Below are 18,056 nucleotides of genomic sequence, written 5' to 3' on the forward strand. Positions count from 1 at the left end.
AGTGTACCAAGTGTGCACTACACATGGAGCAGCCGCTTTCTCAACCTCTCAGACGGCCTTGTTAGAAATAGCAGATGCTGTTCAAGTGCTACAACACAATGACTGTGGGGGCGGGCAGTTAGCGCATGATAATGCCCTCTCGTACCAACATTAATGCAATGCTAATGCCTCCCACTGGGAAACCAAGCCGGTCTAGTATCTTCAGGTGGTTTCCACAATGTTTCAAAAGGACCTGTAACAATGGCGTCCAGATGACAGGGCCTCGTTCAGCAGCACACACTGCCCTTCGCATGGCAGCCTGTGAGGTCAGACCTTGGCTGCAGCCCAAGGAGCAGAGCAGTTCGACATTACGGGAGACCTTGGGCTACGCGTAAACAGCCTGGGTCGCTGCATCTGCTCTTTCCACTGACTCACTCGGTGTGACCCAGAGAAGACTTTGAACAACTTTTTACTCCTTAGAGCTGAATCTCCCAAGCCTCTTAAGGGATCAGACGGTCTTTCACGACAAGGTCAGGTTTCACTGCTACGGGAAGAAGCCACAGGCAGATGCAGCCACCAGACGCCTCTTAAATCGGACCAACCATTTACAGCGAACACAACTGGAACCAGCTCCACCCTCTAAAATGCGAAGAGCTGTAGATATGGGCTGCAAAAGTCACCCTGTTCAGCTGCTTTTAAGGTCACTCATTAAGTCAGACGGTCTGTGCGAATACGAGGACAAAAGTTGCAGCTTTGGGGGAGGGGGTGTGCAGAAAAGTTCTGGGGGTTTTCTTACCCAGTCTTCTAAATTTCTCCTTCTTTGAGAAGGTTTGTCCCCACACACACACTACAAAATGTGTCAAACCCACCTGGAACAATTTATACTGGATAAAGCACACCCTACCTTGCATTCAAAAGATATTAGGGGCCACTGAACAAAGATATTAGAGGTCACCGAAGAAAGACAGAAAACAGTCATTCAAGCCTCCAATATGGACTTTAATACAGTCACAGTCTCCACACAGTTCTCAAGAGGGCCTAGTCAGGCCTCCTGGCTGGCAGTCCATCAGCATTTACATCATCCCTGCAGGTGGAGGTGCACTTACTCAAGACCACGAACAGTCTAAGAAATGTAAAACGACTACAGTCCATTAAGAAGATTATGGACCTTAATTGGCCATCTGTATGGTACATTTAGGGTTTAGGCAAGCTTTATGGAACTCTATCAACGGTGGCCGACAGACTGCGGTGCAAAGGATGAAATGTTTTAAATTTATTTCGTAACACGATTAATGGTGGTCTTTAATCATATTCACTCTCAGATCTGGTCTCTCATAATAGTCATCCATGTATTCCCCCCCACTCCTGTCCACTAGGGTTACTCCTTGTGCCAAATTGAAATGCCAAGTGATGCATCTCAACCGTCCTGTTAAGGAGCCACAAGACCTTGAATGATCACATATTCTGGACCTGGTAGGGAGATTGAGAGGAAAGGCAAGAGGGCATGGGCCAGTCAGAAGCGTGGCCGTATTTCGTATGCCATGTCTGTAGGGAACCAATTAGCTGAATTCTTATCCTGACATGCCACACGTAGCAGGCCGGTTCAGGTGGACTGATAGCCCTTCAAACACGGTACAAAAGAGAGTCAAAATACCCAAAGGGACATCTTCCCCCAGTTGAGTGCGTGATGTGCACCTCAATACCAAATCTCATGTTTCTACGACTGAAACAGTGGGGTGACCGACGAGCCAACAACGGAGCAGCTTGGGGAAATTTTAGTGCAAGTAACAGCATTTGTGGGTTTTTGGTGGAAATCCTTTTGAGGAAGAGAAGAGAGGCAAGGATGAAGAAGGATGAGGGGCTGGGCAGAAGGGTTTGACACACTGGGATGAGAGAAGCAGATGGGGAAGGAGTGTACTGTAGTCTACATATATACAAGCCCACAAAAGGTTGAAGTTTGATGAGAGGTAGCAAGAATATGATTATGAAAGGACCGTTGACGATAGCGAGTCTGTTGAAATTATGGGAGGTATTTACTCATATAGAAAGATTTTGCTTCCTTTTTAGGTCTCGGCTCGAAGGCTGCGCTTGCGCAGTCTCGATCCGAGATTTAATGACTTGGAGAAGAGGGGCTTGAACCCGCCCCTCTTCTCCCCTGTTCTCCATTGGCTGGCCTCTTGAATGCTGGCCAGCCATTGGAGAAGAGGTCCGTCACTCCGAACAGGCCCCGTCCTTTTCGGATTCGGGGGCGTGTTTTTTTCAAGAAGTCTAATCATCTCCTCCAGCCAATGGCAAGAGGAGAGTAAAGGAAAACACGCCCCCGAATTCGAAACCGCCCCTGCGTTTCTCCGAGGCATTTCTGCTTCGCCTCGGAGAAAGGCAGTGGTGTGCTTGTTCCCTCTTGTCTTGGTTTCCTCCTCAAACCCCCCAGAAGTTGGCCGCCTCGTTGTTTTAGTGCTTTCTTGTCCAACAAAATGCGACCTTACCGGCGTAATATCGGTATATGACATCGAGGGGACTTCTTTGGAGGAAAAAAGTTAAATGCGATTAACGAAAGTGCTGCTTTGTCGAAAGAATGCCTCTCTACACCTCTACAAAACACTCACCCTTTGGCGTGGCTGAGGTGGACACTCCGAAGGGAAGCAGAAAGATGACGACTAGAAGAAACCGGTCGAATAAGAGAAAGATCCACATGTCGAACCAGAACGAATGCTGAGAGAGCTCACGCAAACCGGAGCGAGCCTCATCCCTCCGCGACTCTCGCAGTCTTTTATCAGCTTCGCCGGCGTCCATCCCCAAAACCTGAAGATATTAATCCTCTGCACTCTACAGACGCCAGAAATTCAAGGGCCACTTCCGTACAAGGCGTGACACCTACCACACGTAGTACAGAGAGGGAAAGAGGACAATGCGTTCAAGAGGAAGTTTGCAGGGCGTGGTTTCAATAGTTTTAATCGGCATTTTAAATAGGAATAATCATACATACGTGTATAGGCTAACGTTCATAAATAGTGATAGCAACCTCACACTTTTAAGAAATAGGTGAAAATAGATATGTTTACACCGACATGTGCTTCTTTTTTCCCAGAACATTTAAATTATGTATAATTGTAGAAAGCAATACAGTTTGACACATTCTGTTATATATTTTGCCTGTTTTTCGAAATTCTGAAGAATTCATTACTACGTCATTTTGGGGTGAATAGCTTTATGTTAATCAAGCGTTCTATTTGTTGGGTTTAATGTGTCCACTTTCATTTTAGAATGGCGTCTGGGCGAGTTAAGCGTCGGCCTGGAGTGTAAATGGGGGATAGTCTTTCCTCTCTTTTCATTCTTAGTTGGTTCAACAGTCCGTCTCTGTTTACGTGCAGCAACCCACGTACTACACAGGAGTGGGACTGATAACGCCCAATGATAAGAGAGTGCATGTCATCGAATCAAATGTAACAATAACACAGAAGTTTTAATACACGGAGACATGGCTTTTGCCACGCCACACCAGAGTTAGTCAGTGAACTGGTTCTGTTGTGCCTGAGTTTAAAATGGCCTCGTCCGCGTGCGCAATAAAAACTTGGGTTACCCTGCTTGAATGGACGCGGTCGCCATGGTTACCACGGTGTGTGCATATGGTGACCACTTCACTGCGTTTGGGAGTACACGAGATCGTGTGACTATGCCATGCCTTTGGAATGAAGGGATGTTGCAGCGAGAGCTCTTTTCAAGACGGATGCGATTCAGTCTCCTCTGGAATAACCATGCAGGAGCAGGGCCAGTACAAACAACAACCATGGTGAGTTCCCCGACGAATGCCCGCAGAGACCGGTGCACGAATTTTCTGGAGGGTGAACTTTTTAAAAGTCTATAATCATTATGACTACATAGCTTCATCACCTCCTGAACAAAGACTTTTAAATGCTTAATTTTTAGTGATAAATGCAAAGATCTAGAAACAACGGTGCCACTTCTGCTTTGGCTCCCAAGATCAATGTGTATGTGTCTAGATGTGTGTGTGTGTGTGTGTGTGTGTGTGTGTGTGTGTGTGTGTGTGTGTGGTTCTGTATGTGTGAGTGGTTCTGTATGTGTGTGTGGTTCTGTATGTGTGTGTGTATGTGGCTCTGTGTATGTGGCTGTGTGTGTGGCTGTGTGTGTGGCTCTGTAAGTGTGGGTGGCTCTGTGTGTGTGTGTGGGGGAGGCTCTATGTGTGTGTGTGTATATGTGTGCGCCTCTGTGTGTGTGGCTCTGTGTGGGTGGCTTTTTTTGTAGGTGGCTCTATGCGTGGGTGGCACTGTCTGTGTGTGGGTAACAGTGTGTGTGTAGGTGGCTCTGTGTGGGTGGCTCCATTGGTGTGTGGGTTGCTCTATGTGAATAGCTCTGTGTAGGTGGCTCTGTGTGGGTGGCTCTGTGTGTGTGGGTGGCTTTGTGTGTGTGGATCTGTGTGGGTGCAAATGCAATAGGTCTCGCATTTGAGAGAGATTAAGCTATTGACATTGTAAATAAAAATGCCGTTTCTTTAAATGTTTTAAAAACAAAAACAAAAAAAAATGTCATGAGCAATGCCAATAGCTCTAACTTTAACAATGCAGAGACCATTGCATTGTAAATGCTTGTTGAATGCAGCGATGGATGGGATTCTTCTAATGTTAGGAGGGAGAGCGTTCCAGATTCTAGGAGCTGCACCGGAGAACAGCTCGGTCACAAGTTATTTTCTTACGAAAACGTGCCGGATTCAGTAATAGATCTGCGTGGCGCCTGGAGACCCGGCAACTTCCTGATAGTGTGAGTTTCTGGGCTAGGTACCCTGGTATTTTGTAATGTATCGCTTTGTGAGTGATACATGCCAACTTGAATTGAACTCTTGCTTCATAGGGCAACCAGTTGAGTGCTTTTAAGTGAGGGGTGATATGGTCGAATTGTTTGGATCCAGTTATAAGTCTTGTGGCCGAATTAAGACAAGCTTTCAGTGGGGCTGTTGAGATCTTGAGGAGCCCGGCCAGAGTTGTGCATCCATACTTTTTCCTTGATATGACCAATGCCTGAAATGCTGTTTTGAGATCTGTCTTATTTAAGAATGGTTTCAGTTTTCTGAGGTAGCTTAAATGGAACCGGGCATTTTTTGCCATCGTGTTAATATGTGATAGCATGTTCAAAGTTCTGTCCAGAATAATTCCCAAGAATTTGGTGGAGTCCACAATCTTCGGAGTACACTTTAAAGCCGTGATTAGGTTGGACAATTCTAATATACTCGTTGCGCTTTTCTGGGGCGTGATTAGCAGGAATTCAGTTTTATGTGGGTTAAGCTTCAGGTGGTTGCCGGTTAGCCAATGAATGGTTCTCATTAGTGCCCGGTTCATGATACCCATCTCTTCTGTCGATGTGACTTTGATGTACAGCTGAGTGTCATCTGCGTACATGCAGAAAGAAATGTTTGCTCTTTGTATTGTTTCCGTGAGTGGCTCTACGTACAGATTGAATAGCGCCGGGGATAGTATTGACCCTTGCGGAACTCAGATTGTATTTCTGGTTGAACCTGATAATGTTTGGTTGACTATGAATTTTTGCGATCTGTTCTCTAGGAAGGAGCTAAACCATTTTAGGACTGTTCCCTCTAATCCCATTCTATTTTTCATGCGATCCAGTATTTTGGCATGGTTTACCGTGTCGAAAGCCAACAAAAGGTCAAGCAGGATTAGGAGACATGTTTCGTTATGGTCAAGGGCAAGTAAAGCGTCATCCATGATGTGCAGAATTGCTGTTTCCATGCTATGGTTTGGTCTGAATTCTGACTGGAAGTCATTTAACAGATTGAATTCCGAAATATGATGGCTCAATTGTTGTTGCACACATTTTTCCAGGACTTTGGCTTGCATGGGAATGTTTGTTACTGGTCTGAAATTTTTAGGATCGGAGGGGTTCTCTGTTGGTTTCTTTAAAATTGGAGTGACTTGCCCAGTTTTTAGGCATTCCGGTATTTCGCCTTGTGTCAACGAAGTATTGATGACCTTTGTTCCTGACGGGATGAGCAGATGATTTAATGAAGACCAACAGGTATAGGATCTTTATAATGATTGTTAGGTTTAATGGTCAAAGTGATCTTTGCAATGTCTAGTTCACTGACAGGCTTGAATACTGACCAACGAGCATTGTTTTTTGGTTTTCCCAAATATAGTTGATACTGATGTTCATCTAAGGTGCTCTTAACGATTACAGGGTCTTCAGCTGCTTTTTTGAACTCCACCTCCAGTGATTCAGAAATGGCACAGTTGGAAACCCGCCCAATATCCACTGGAATTGGGTGAGGGACCGAGTTCAGCCGGCCAACAGGAGTCATTCCACAAGGATAAGTTGTTCCTGAAGATCAGTATTTTTGTTTTGTCTGTGTTGATTTAGAGGTAATTGTATTGCATCCAGTCGGCAATGCTGGTCATGCACAGGTGGAAGTTGGCTCTCGTGGTGGTTAGGTCATCAGATAGAAGTTGGGTGTCATCTGCATAGGATGTGAGGCTCAGTCGCCATGGGATCTGAACATGTTGGCCAGAGGGGTCATGTAGGCATTGAACAGAGTAGGGCTGAGGGATGAACCTTGAGAGACACCGCAGATTATGCTCTTGGGTTCCAAGGTGAAAGGTGGTACACAGATTCTCTGGGTTCTTGCAGTGAGGAAGGATGAGATCCGCTAGAGGGTTTTCCTCTTGGATTCCAATCTGATGCAGCCTCTTGATCAGGGTGTGGCGGGACACAGTGTTGAAAGCTGATGAGGTTGAGGAGGATCAGGGAAGCCACTCTCCCTGGTTTTGGAGGGTTCTGATATCGTCGGTGGCTGCGAACAGGGCGGTTTTGGTGCATTGGTTTGTATGGATTCTAGAGGATTGTTATTCTCCTGGTATTCCGTGAGTTGGCAGTGGATGGCCTTGGAGGACTTTCTCAGGGTAGAGGAGCAGAGAGATGGGCCTGTAGTTCTTGAGCTCTTTGGAGGTCAGCGGGCGGTTTGTTGAGTAGGAGTTTGATTTAAGTGCGTTTCCATTCTTCTGGGAAGGTGGCCAAGGTGATGATGTGTCGAATATGTTGATCTCATTGCTGTTCTTCCGGTTTCTGAGGTTGAGCATATGGTGAGGACAGGGGTCCATGGGTGCTCCTGAATGGACTGAGTGCATGATGTCTGCGGTGCTCTGTGTGGTGAGCAGGTCCCAAGCGGTGATCAGGTGGCCAGAGTTAGTGTCTGTGAGAGCAAGGAGGCTGAGGATGTCAGAGGTGGCGGGTTGAGGTTAAAGTGTTTGTAGATGGTGGAGATCTTGTAGTGGAAGAAGTCCGCCAGGGTGTCGCAGAGTTCTTGGGAAGGGGTTCTGATGTTTTCAGTTGCTGAAGGGGTGGAGAACTCCTGGACGATGCTGAAGAGTTATTTGCTGTGGTTGGAGCTGGTTAGATCAGTCATCCTTGGGGTGGTCTTCCCTCAAACCTTTTGTTTTGGACCTCCACGTTTTTACTGGCATTAGGACTCGGAGCACTTTACCACTGCTAACCAGTGCTAAAGTGCATGTGCTTCTTCCCTAAACATGCTTGAAATTGGTGTATACCTGTTTGACCAACTTAATTTATTTGTAAGTCCCTTGTACAGTGGTACCCAGCGCATGTAAGTTAAATGCTGTTGGTGGGCTTGCAGCACTGATTGTGCCACTCACAGAAGTAGCCTTTCAAACCAGTCTCAACCATCCCATTGCAGGACCTGTAGGTGCGGTTTACTGCCACTTCAACTTGGCATTTAAAACCTATTTCCTAGCCTTAAACTCTTTTTTATTACATATTAGTCATCAGAAAAGTAAACGACGGACATGCACCTTTATGTTCTGCATGTCCTGGTAGTGAGAAACAGTCTATTTCATTTATCACTACTGTGAGGCCTACTCCCCTCATAGGGTAGCATTGGGAATTTCTTAATCTTTTAAGCTGTAATTCCGGATCAGAGAGAAGTAGCTTTTTTGATGGTTGATATGTTTTGAATGGTATTGATAAATCCTACTTACTGGTGAGTTTGGATTTAACTTTAGAAACACCACTTTAGAAAGTGGACATTTCTCTGCACTTACTGCTTTGTGTGCCTGACAGTCTGTCTCAAATACATGTCAGGGATGGGTGACATCTAGACAGCCACAACAAAAGACACTCAACTGCATTGGCCTTCATCTACATTCTGTCAGGTCAACCTGGGCAGGAGGGAAGAGAGGAGGCAACACTACATTTGACTAGGCAGTGTCCTGTCTCCACACAAAGGGCCAATTTCCCCCTATAACTAGGCTGGCAGACAGGACTAGGCTGAAAGGGGACCTGTGCACTCCAGAGATTTCTTTTGAAGTCAACCCCCACATCAAAGGCACTTTTGGGTATAAGTACTGGGTCTCCGACCCCATATAATCAGAAACGTTTTGGACCTGTAACAAGACATTTGCTTGCTCTACATCTGCACATTGCCAGAAGAAACTGATGTGCTGCCAGGAGGGACTGTCAATCTGCTAACTGCTCTGCTGTGTTGGCCTGCTGCTTGGTGAGCTGTAGGAGGGACTGCCACTTTGCGACTTACCTTTCTGCGCTGGCCTGCTGCCTGCAACTTTTGTGCTGTGTAGACAAAGCGTTTTCCAAGGGCTTGTTTGCTTGACCCCTGTTCACAGAAGTTCAGGGCCATCAAAGACTTCGCCTTCCAGTCCCCGCCATGGGATTCCACACCCTGTGCATCTGGCAGTGGGCTAGTGACAACAAACAAATCGCTCCTAATCCCCTGCTCATGGTGGGAGCAGAGCAAGTGCTTCACTCTGGGGCAGATCGAGAGCATGTGGTACCCTAGATCAGCACTTCCCTCTCCACAAGCCGAGATAGACAGATGGCTATTTGTTCCCGTTTCCAAAGCACACTCCAGAAAGGAGCCTGCCAAACACCCTATTTTGCAGCATGGCCCCACCTGTACTTGATACCCCGACCGAGTGCTTCAGATTGTGCCATCCCAAGCGCCGCGCCTCTACACCAGACACTGGCACTCTGGCGGATACTCCAGCATGGGGGTTATTTACCAGCATTCTGGTCTCTAGGGACGGAGTAGAAACTTCCTCAGTGAGGACTTGGAGGGAGTACGACACGCGTGCTCCTACAGTGAGAAAGCTGCGTTCCTTTCATTTCTAGTATTACCGTACAGATTCCAAGAAGAGCAGGGATAAATATAGCACTTCCATTTTTAACACTTGCATAATTTGAAATGTAAATATGTGATGTTTATCGTTTTGTTCTTGCCTTGTTCAAAATATCATAATCTAGAATTCTAAACTTGGGTGAAATATTTTTGTGGTGTATTCTTTGTGTTACTGTGTGTTGCCCAAATGCCTTACACATTGCCTCTTTTAATAAGTCTGGCTGCTCTGCGCCAAGCTACCAGAGGGTGAGCACAGGTTATCTCAGTTGTGTATCTAGCTTACCCGGACTAAAGTGGAGGGTTCTGCCTGGCTTGGGTGTACACCTTAGCTAACCAGAAACCCCATTTTGAACAGAGCTGGCTTTGAGGCGGTTGGCTAGGGTGTACTTTTTTGTCTCTTTCAGGACTTGGTGGTAGTGGTCGAGTTATGTCTCAAAGGTGGTGCGGTCTGTGCGCTCCTTGCCGGTGCGCAGGTTTTTTTCTAGTTGCTTGCAGTTGTGGTTCTTAGTTCCAAGGTGTACCAACTGGCATGTTTGACATTCTGCCAGAACTCGCAAACCTTGGAAGCCAGTGGGCTTCTGGACCGTCTTTTCTTCTGGGCTTTCAAAGGGGAACTTAATTGACCAAAGCTTCCAGACCTTGGCAAAGAAACTGATGCCGTTCTATGAGGTCTTAAAACAATTTGAAGCGGAGTCCAAAACCTTGAAGCAACAATCGCAATATTAGTCATAAGCTGTGCTGGCGCAGTTAGCACAGGAAGGGGGATTTGTTGCGACCTTCTCCGGCTATTTTTAGAGCTTAGATCTGCAAAATCCTAAAGGACTCATGGAATTTCTGCCCATACTAGAGAACGTTCACATCCTTGTTGGGAGTTCCTACAAATATATTTAATTTGTTCTGTCTCTCTAAGAAAATATGCCCAAGGCCCGTTAATCCAGGGAACGACCTACCTAATACAATTCTTACTGATTGATAGTGGTCATAATTCAAGTATTTAAAGCACCAGTTTCCAGATTAGACCCCATTATGAACCACCGGGTACATTCATTAAAGACAGCACGGTGGTGATAAAGGTTTGCCAAAATCCTTCGCGAGTGAGTAGGAGCAGAGAAAACGGCCAACAGATTCCACTGGAGTTTTCTGGAAGAAACTCTTACAGCAGGTGAGATCCTGTTCAAAATCTGCTCCTTGCATCAAAGTTTGCCATTATGATTCCAGCTGTAATATTGTAATGAATGGCCACCTGTTCGGGACATCCAGTTGCTTAGTGACAGGGTGGAGATTAACAAGGGAGTTACAAGGACATTACCTTCCTTTAAACAAATTACCTGTAACTGATTGTCCAATCAGTCAGGGAATTGTAAAGCGCGCTACTCACCCGTGAGGGTCTTAAGGTGCTGGGGGGGAGGGGGGGGGGGGGGGGTCCGTAGAACTGTCTAGCCGAAGAGCCAAGTCTTGAGGGTCTTACTGAAGGTGTTCAGGGAGGGGGCTCGTCTGATGTCTGCCGGTAGGTCGTTCCATGTCTTGGCTGCAACGTGGGAGAAGGATCTCCCACCTGCTCTGGCTCTGTGGATGCACGGGGTTTCAGCCATTGCGAGGCTGGAAGATCATAGGTTTCTTTTGGGTACGTGGAAGTTGATTCTGTCGTTGAGGTATTTGGGTCCATTGTTGTGTAGGCACTTGTAGGAGTGAGTAAGGATTATGAAGGGGTCTCTCTTCTCCAATGGGAGCCAGTGGAGTCTACGTAGGTGTTGGCTAATGAGTTCATGCCGTGGGATGCCGAGGACGAGTCTGGCGGCGGTGTTCTGAATAGTCTGGAGTTTGCGGAGTAGGGACTTATTGATGCCGGCGTAGAGTGCGTTTCCGTAGTCCAGTCTGCTGGTGAGGAGTGCATGGGTGACTGTCGGGGGCGATCCACTTGAAGGTCTTGAGGAGGATGCGGAGGGTGTTGAAGCAGCTGGAGGTGACGGCGTTGACCTGGCAGTTCATGGTGAGTGATGAGTCGAGTATGATGCAGAGGTTCTTGGCGTGGTCTGAGGGGGTAGGTGGATTTCCGAGGGTGTCCAACGCGATACATAAAATTTATGGTGTGCCAGGCATCCTACAAGAAAGAAATCTGTACCATCCTGGTGTCGAATGATTGGGCAAAGATGTGGTCTTGTTCTGGTACATGCAAAATAAGAAAAAATACAAAATGCCCACAGCAGATTATTTGTAGGTGGAATTTTATTGTGGTGGTATTACATTCCAGCTCAATTTAAGAAAAATCGATACCACTGGAAAAGACCTACACTGTAGGGCAGTCCAAAGAATGGGCATGATGGGAAAACTGGACGTATGCCGTCAAAGAATTGTGTCAAGGACTCTATGATGTTGTCAAAAGATTTTCAACATTCCTCAGAGTTCCAAAACATGTAACCCTGATGTTTGCATGTAAAGATTACTACTCACACCTACTCTTCGTAAAACGGAAAGTTGATAATGCATATCTATCTTTCTACCACATAAGGGGATCTTGTTCTTACGGTGCAAAGCTCAGTCTCCAGCAGTTTGCCAACACTCTGGAAACATGTGGGATCTTCTCACCATGATTAAATCACCCATTCTCTATAGGACACTCTCCCCAAACGTATACATCTGTGTGATCGCCCCTCTGTACAAGGCTGTACATTCAGATCCCCTTTCATTAGTCAGGCTGGAGGAATTAGACACTGGAAAGCCAGACACTAACTGTGGTGTAAAGTTGAGGACCGCAGATGGAAAAATCCTTCGGATAACTCGAGTTCTGTGAGACAGCCGGAGTTGGTCATAAAATATAGATGCACTGACTGCTTTGAATATATTCTTAGCCAGACTAAATTGAGTTGTACTCCTCCTCTGGAAAGCAAAGGGCACGTACTAGTGTCTCTCGTAGTAAGTGCACACTTGCTAAAAGTTGCTCTAGGAACACTTTTAATCGTGCTTTGGAATATGTTCAATACTGCATGTCTTTCCACCTGTACATTCAATGCAAACAGTCATCGACCCCAATTGAAAGGCAGCGAGCGGCTACAGATGAAACTAAATTATAAGGCTAAAATAAGACGCAATGGCTGCAAAATGAAGGTAAGAGGCTTCAAAATCGTTCACTGCATCAGAAATATACGTAGGCTGCAAGCTAGGAAGTACCAGAGAGCTAGAAACTACCTCAGTTCCAAGAGTCATTTTAAATGGAAACGCAGGCATATCAACATAACATGCATTCTTAAAGTGCACATTCTCCCCTTGAGGCATCTTGGCGCTGTAGAGTAGGTGTTTATTGGTTTCTAACTCAACATTACTAATGTTATGGAATCCAGAAGGATGGAACTAAGAGGACCCAGAGGGATTCAAACCTGTAACCATGAAGTCTGGGGCAGATGCCGTCATCCAGTGACCCACTCAAAATGATACATAAATTCCTAGAACCAATGACTGAAATCAGCGGTAGCGAATAGTTTATCTTTCCCTCCTTCTTCCTCCTCCCATCACTCTGATGCTCTGAGATTTTAGTAGAAGGCTAACATCTCAAAGACGTTGATCTTACCATAGATGTAACTGCTTCCATTTTAGAACTTTGCTTTGCAACCCAATATAAATTTCGTCTTAATCCCAATATCTTGGAATCAAACCCCATTTGCCATCAGGTTCTTTGCAGCAAATACCACTTTCCCATTTTTGCCAATATGTTGTCAGCACATCTTTCACAGATCATAACTTAGCAAAGAACTTTCTAAACAGAAAGCAGTGCCAAGTTCAGCAGCCAGTGCCTGCCAAGAACCCATCACCACCACTTCCATAAGTATCGGGGAGCGCTAAGTGCTACTACAAATCCTTTTCAGCTTCAAAGGATCTGATTTCCGGCAAGACTCTTGCTCACAGAAACGATTGCCCTTTACTAGTCTTTTTTTTTTTTTTAAAGAGCTCAACAAGAGCATAAAAGGGTACAGGCTTGCCTTTAACATGGATATTTTTTTGTTTTGGTCAATAAGAAGGCAGAAGTGGCTCGAGAGTATTCTTTCAATCTTTAAGAGACCAAGATTATTTTGTTTGCTTGCAAGTGTAGCCAGAAGACAAACTATGTTAAAGTACACAACAGGAATTAAGGACATTTTATATATCTGCCAAATTTATTTTTATATAAGTTTATGTAAGTATAGTTATCCCGATTTAAATCTTTTGTAATTCAGTTTTATAATTAGATTTGTGTGTTTCTGTACCCCTCCATTAGCATGTTGAAATGCGTTCATCCCAATAAATGGTACTATTGGCCAATTAACTGTCCGCGTGAAGAAGCCTTGATTGGTTTCACCAGGGAGATAAAGATAGTGAAATAAATGGTAACCTATGTGTCACCCCCTATTTCAGCATACCAGTCGTCCTTGGGTTGTCCCATTGAAAAAACTGTGATGGCTGCAATGTTTGCATAAACTCAGCCGTCGGTAACTGCTCTGGGCCACATTCAAGTTACGCATCTTTTTGCTCACTGTGCTACTACAGACCGGGACCAGCCACCTGCAAATCAGCCCTTTTTCCTTCTCCAATGGAACCAGTCCAGCCTGAACGGTTAAGAAAGGCCGACTGCCGTCTGACAGGGATCTGCTTCATTGAGGTCTTGTTGGGCCCCATTGGTGAGGAGCGCCATGAGTCTTATGGTAGTGCCAGCTAACGGATCCACGTCTGCACACATCCACATCTCGTCATAGCTGTTGCACTGATGCAAGAGATAAGTTAGGCCTCTTCAATTGGATTTCTCTCTGCACCCTGGCCTATTAGCTATGCGCAGAGAACAAAATTATGAGTGGGTAAAACGTTCCACTTCGCCAGCAGGGTTCGCAGAGTTTTGACCACTCTGTGCTTTGGAACGCGGAGTTCCGGCACAACTCCGCCAACTGCTGTGTGGCGGATTTTTTCTCACACACGTCTCACCAACGTTAAGATGGGGGGAATGAGAGTTTGCTTCCCTTAGCACAATATTGGGGTGCCAGAATGCCTCACGGCGATATTTCTCAACAGGTGTGGTCGCAACCATTCGCGTTGAGAAAGCTGTCGCTCGAGTAGGACATCAGCTTGAGCGACAAAGAAGCAGCAGCGGCCTCTGATTTTACAGCACGGACCAAGCTCCCAGCACTAAAAATCAGCACAAAATGCCGTGCCCCCACTTACGGAACTCTGCAGAATCTCAGAGTTATGTAACTCTATGGAGTAAAACTCTGCCGGTTCCACCCAACCTTATAAAAAATGAAGTGGTGCTCCATGACCAGTCCCCTTGTTATGCACTAACTGAAAACAAAACACATGCATCAAAATTGTAGCAAGAATCACAATTGTATTGGTAATAATCAACCATGAAAACAAAATGAAAAAAACTGAGCATACTATGGCTTGTGTACATTTCCTAGTTACACTAGTCGTAACTATTTGTAGTCCGCGATAAGCATTATAAGAAGCAAGATTCAGAAGCAGCACCCCTGAAACCAGGCTGAGCACAGCTCACAGGTCATAGCATGTCTGGGAAAGATGCCCAAAGCCCTGAATATGTTGCTCCCCGGATAGGTCACAAGACAGGATGTCCTTTTGTAGTAGTTCTCCAATGGTGACAAAAGGATCTTTCAGTGTAGCCTTATGCTCATGTATGGTCAGAACAATAGCCTGAGAACTCATGGTGGAAATATGGGGACCTACAGGCAGTTCTACCGACTAGTATGTTCCTTGGTGACGCGTTTTCCACAGGAGTCTGATTTTTGGTAGCATCATACTATACATCATGGATGAGTACCCTGTGAGGGATGTGAGGATGTTTGAGTCGTATACCTTTTACACCTATAAGTTTCGAGCCTGATAATTTCATGTCTGTGTTGTACATTGACCTCCTAACAGCACAAAAATCTATTTCAGCCACTAGTAACAGTGCTGAGTCGAATTCCATTATAAACGTGGACCAACCGCGTGCGATCAGTTTAGGACATCCTCAGAACGGACGGTCCAGCCTGAAGCACTAAGCCACGTCCCCTCTGTCCAGTGTGGTGCAGCTGGAGACCAATGGCACTTTGAGCTCACAATCAAAGTCCAGATGTGCACCTCTCACTTATGGAGACTCATATTGACAGCAGCCGAAGAGATTAAGTAGGGCACTCCACCCACTACTTTTTAGTTTTTGTCAGTGAGATATCATATGCGCCTCCCTCTACAGCATTTCCTAATAGGTCAGGTCGGTTTGACCTACAACCTAGGATTCCCAGCCCAGAACATAAAACATTTTGCTTCAATATCCAAGTGTTCTAATGAGGTTGTATTATAATCTTATAATTCATGGAATTCTGGTAATCCCTGTATAAACACCAGTCTTTCAAATTTCTTTATAATCGCTGAATTGTGACGCACCAAGTCACCGATTACAAAGAAAAGACGTCAGAAATCGACTATTATAAGGTTATTACAGTCCTGTTCGGACATCACTGCCAGGGTCAGGAGCCGAGGCGAACGGCAGGCCATGTCACAGAACATAATTTAAGTCACTGTTTAAAGCAACGAAAACAGAACGTTGCTTTTCTCTATTTTAATAGTTTACAATGACAAGTAGAGATAATGTTTCTTTTTTGCACTCCTTAAATAGAAAAAAGCTAGAATCTTTCTAGATGTTTTTAAAAATTGCGAGCTGCTGCAGGTAAACTGACTGATATTGAACGGTTTCTAATATCCGTTTGCTACAAATATCCTACAGGATTTTGATGCGTTTGATTTTGCACTAGAAATTCTTCTTCAGGTTTACAAATATGCGCTCTTTCATAAGAAAGAGATGCACACAAAGGTTATAAGTGGTTTGCAGGAAAGGGGATGGTGTGACTATGTAATATAGGGTATAAAGTCCCTCCTGGCGCACACAATAAGGACAGTGCAAGCCACCTTGGAGTTCCATAACCATATAAAAGAACTCTACCTTTGGTCTCGTTCCTTTATATGGTTATGGAACTCCTCATGCCTTGCAAAATCCTTCTAATGCACAGCAGGGGGTACTTTATCTCATATTTTTACAACGGTGTGTAGCCCTATGTTCTTTGTATACTCTGCAAATGTATTGTACACCAACCAAAATGTGTTCAGAATGCTCATGAAGGAAAGTGATCGCTCAGCCGCTTCTTAATCTTGTGTGGCTTCATTATTTAATGTAGGTGTATGGGGTTCCAGATAGCTCCTTCCAAATTTAAGAAGTATGGTCTGCTGCCACAACGATGCTGAAATTAGGAATTCAACTAGAAATGTAGCAGAGAGGAATTCTTCATATAGTTTGCAGCTATGCATAGTATGTAGAATTAATCTGCTATTATTGTAACATGGATTTCTAATAATATGGTCAGGTTTGTGGCCCGCACATGTCCTGTTAACGGCACTTGACAGGGAAACCCTTGCGGTCATTTGCTGATCCACAAATGTCATCGTCGGCCTTCACTGCCCTCCCTAATTCTACAACCATCGAGGCATAGGATTTCACTCTTTGGCGATACCTCCCTCGCCATGTGGTGGTCGCCTGCCACCGTGCAGGGCCGTTCTTCCTCTCATCCTCATTAGACTCACTTCTTGCCCCAGATGCAACCACCCCTACCATGGGTGACTCCCTGACACTAGCTTCTTTTTTACCACCTTCATTTAGTCCATCAGTCGGCCTCTGGCCTTATGTTTGTAACATCGTTGATCTGGCATTCACTAAATAGTCCTGTCAATCACCTTTACTCGGAAAACTACCATAAAAGTTACATTAAAATACAAAATGTTAGGTCAGAATAAAATCACCTTGTGCAGACAAAAATATTTCGTCCAATAATAAAAGCTCAGACAAGGTATTTAAAATCAGGTCACATCACATATCAAATAGAGTGGAATCTAGATAAAGTAAAATTTGCAAATGTTTGTCATCGCACTAATTCATTCCTTTTCCTCAATGCTACACCTGTGTATATAAAGTTTAAAAGTGTCTCAAAAGATGCTGTAAATGGATCATGCCTTGCTTATAACATTTAAAAGTGGATGCCCGCAGGATAGGGACTAAATAATTTCCTAGGGTGCTATATAATGTGCAAACTAATGTAAGATGAGTGGTACTTTGCTGAGACAAGTTGTGTCAAGGACACTTTGGCAGACTTACAACCCATTCTTCCGGATAGGGGAAAGGTGCCAGAAAGTACAAAATGCCAATACGAAAATGAGTCAACCAGAAGTTGTGTTGTGGATTACTTGAGGTAGCCAAGTAGGGTTCTATACCAAGGGGAGCTATAAGGCAACTATACAAGGCTACACTCATTATGGATAGAGATATTTCTTCCCTCTCCTTTACACACTGGTTTAAAAACTGACTTTTAACCCTTAATTTACTATTTTTATCCATCTGCTCAGGATTAAACCATATTCTGGGGCACCAAGCTCCGACAGTCTGTTATAGGCGAGTCGAGGGATTTTTAGTGAATTATTCAACCGGTCCTAGGATGCTTGTTTCCAGTCCAGGGAGGACCTGGCTTGGCAGTTCGGGCTGGACTGTTCCCATGAGGCACAGGGTCAAGACAGATTTCCATATGGCTGGGTTCAAACTGGAATGGCATGGTGAGCAAAAAAATATGGATTTAGGCCCAGATCCCTGTACTGGGGTGAATGTATGACAGTGTTCTGCATTCTGTCCATCAACTGTTGTTTTTGCATTTGTCACCCCGAGTGGAATGAGTATACCCAGACGTGGGTCCCGTGCTCTCCATACTACTGGAATCAAGCTATCCTGGCTGAAGAGGGGTGAAACCCCGAAACCGGTCCTAGGATGCTTGTTTCCGGTCCAGGGAGGACCTGGCTTGGCAATTCGGGCTGGACTGTTCCCATGAGGCACAGGGTCAAGACTGATTTG

The 18,056-nt window shown here is 45.1% G+C and overlaps 1 protein-coding gene across 9 annotated transcripts in view; it reads right to left on the reverse strand.

The window, feature by feature from the left end:
* Window positions 1–18,056, reverse strand: part of UROC1 (urocanate hydratase 1) — a 424,295-nt gene that overhangs the window by 218,046 nt on the left and 188,193 nt on the right. The window lies entirely within an intron of this gene.

Source organism: Triturus cristatus, chromosome 9 (assembly GCF_964204655.1).
Source record: "Triturus cristatus chromosome 9, aTriCri1.1, whole genome shotgun sequence".
Lineage (NCBI taxonomy): Eukaryota > Metazoa > Chordata > Amphibia > Caudata > Salamandridae > Triturus > Triturus cristatus.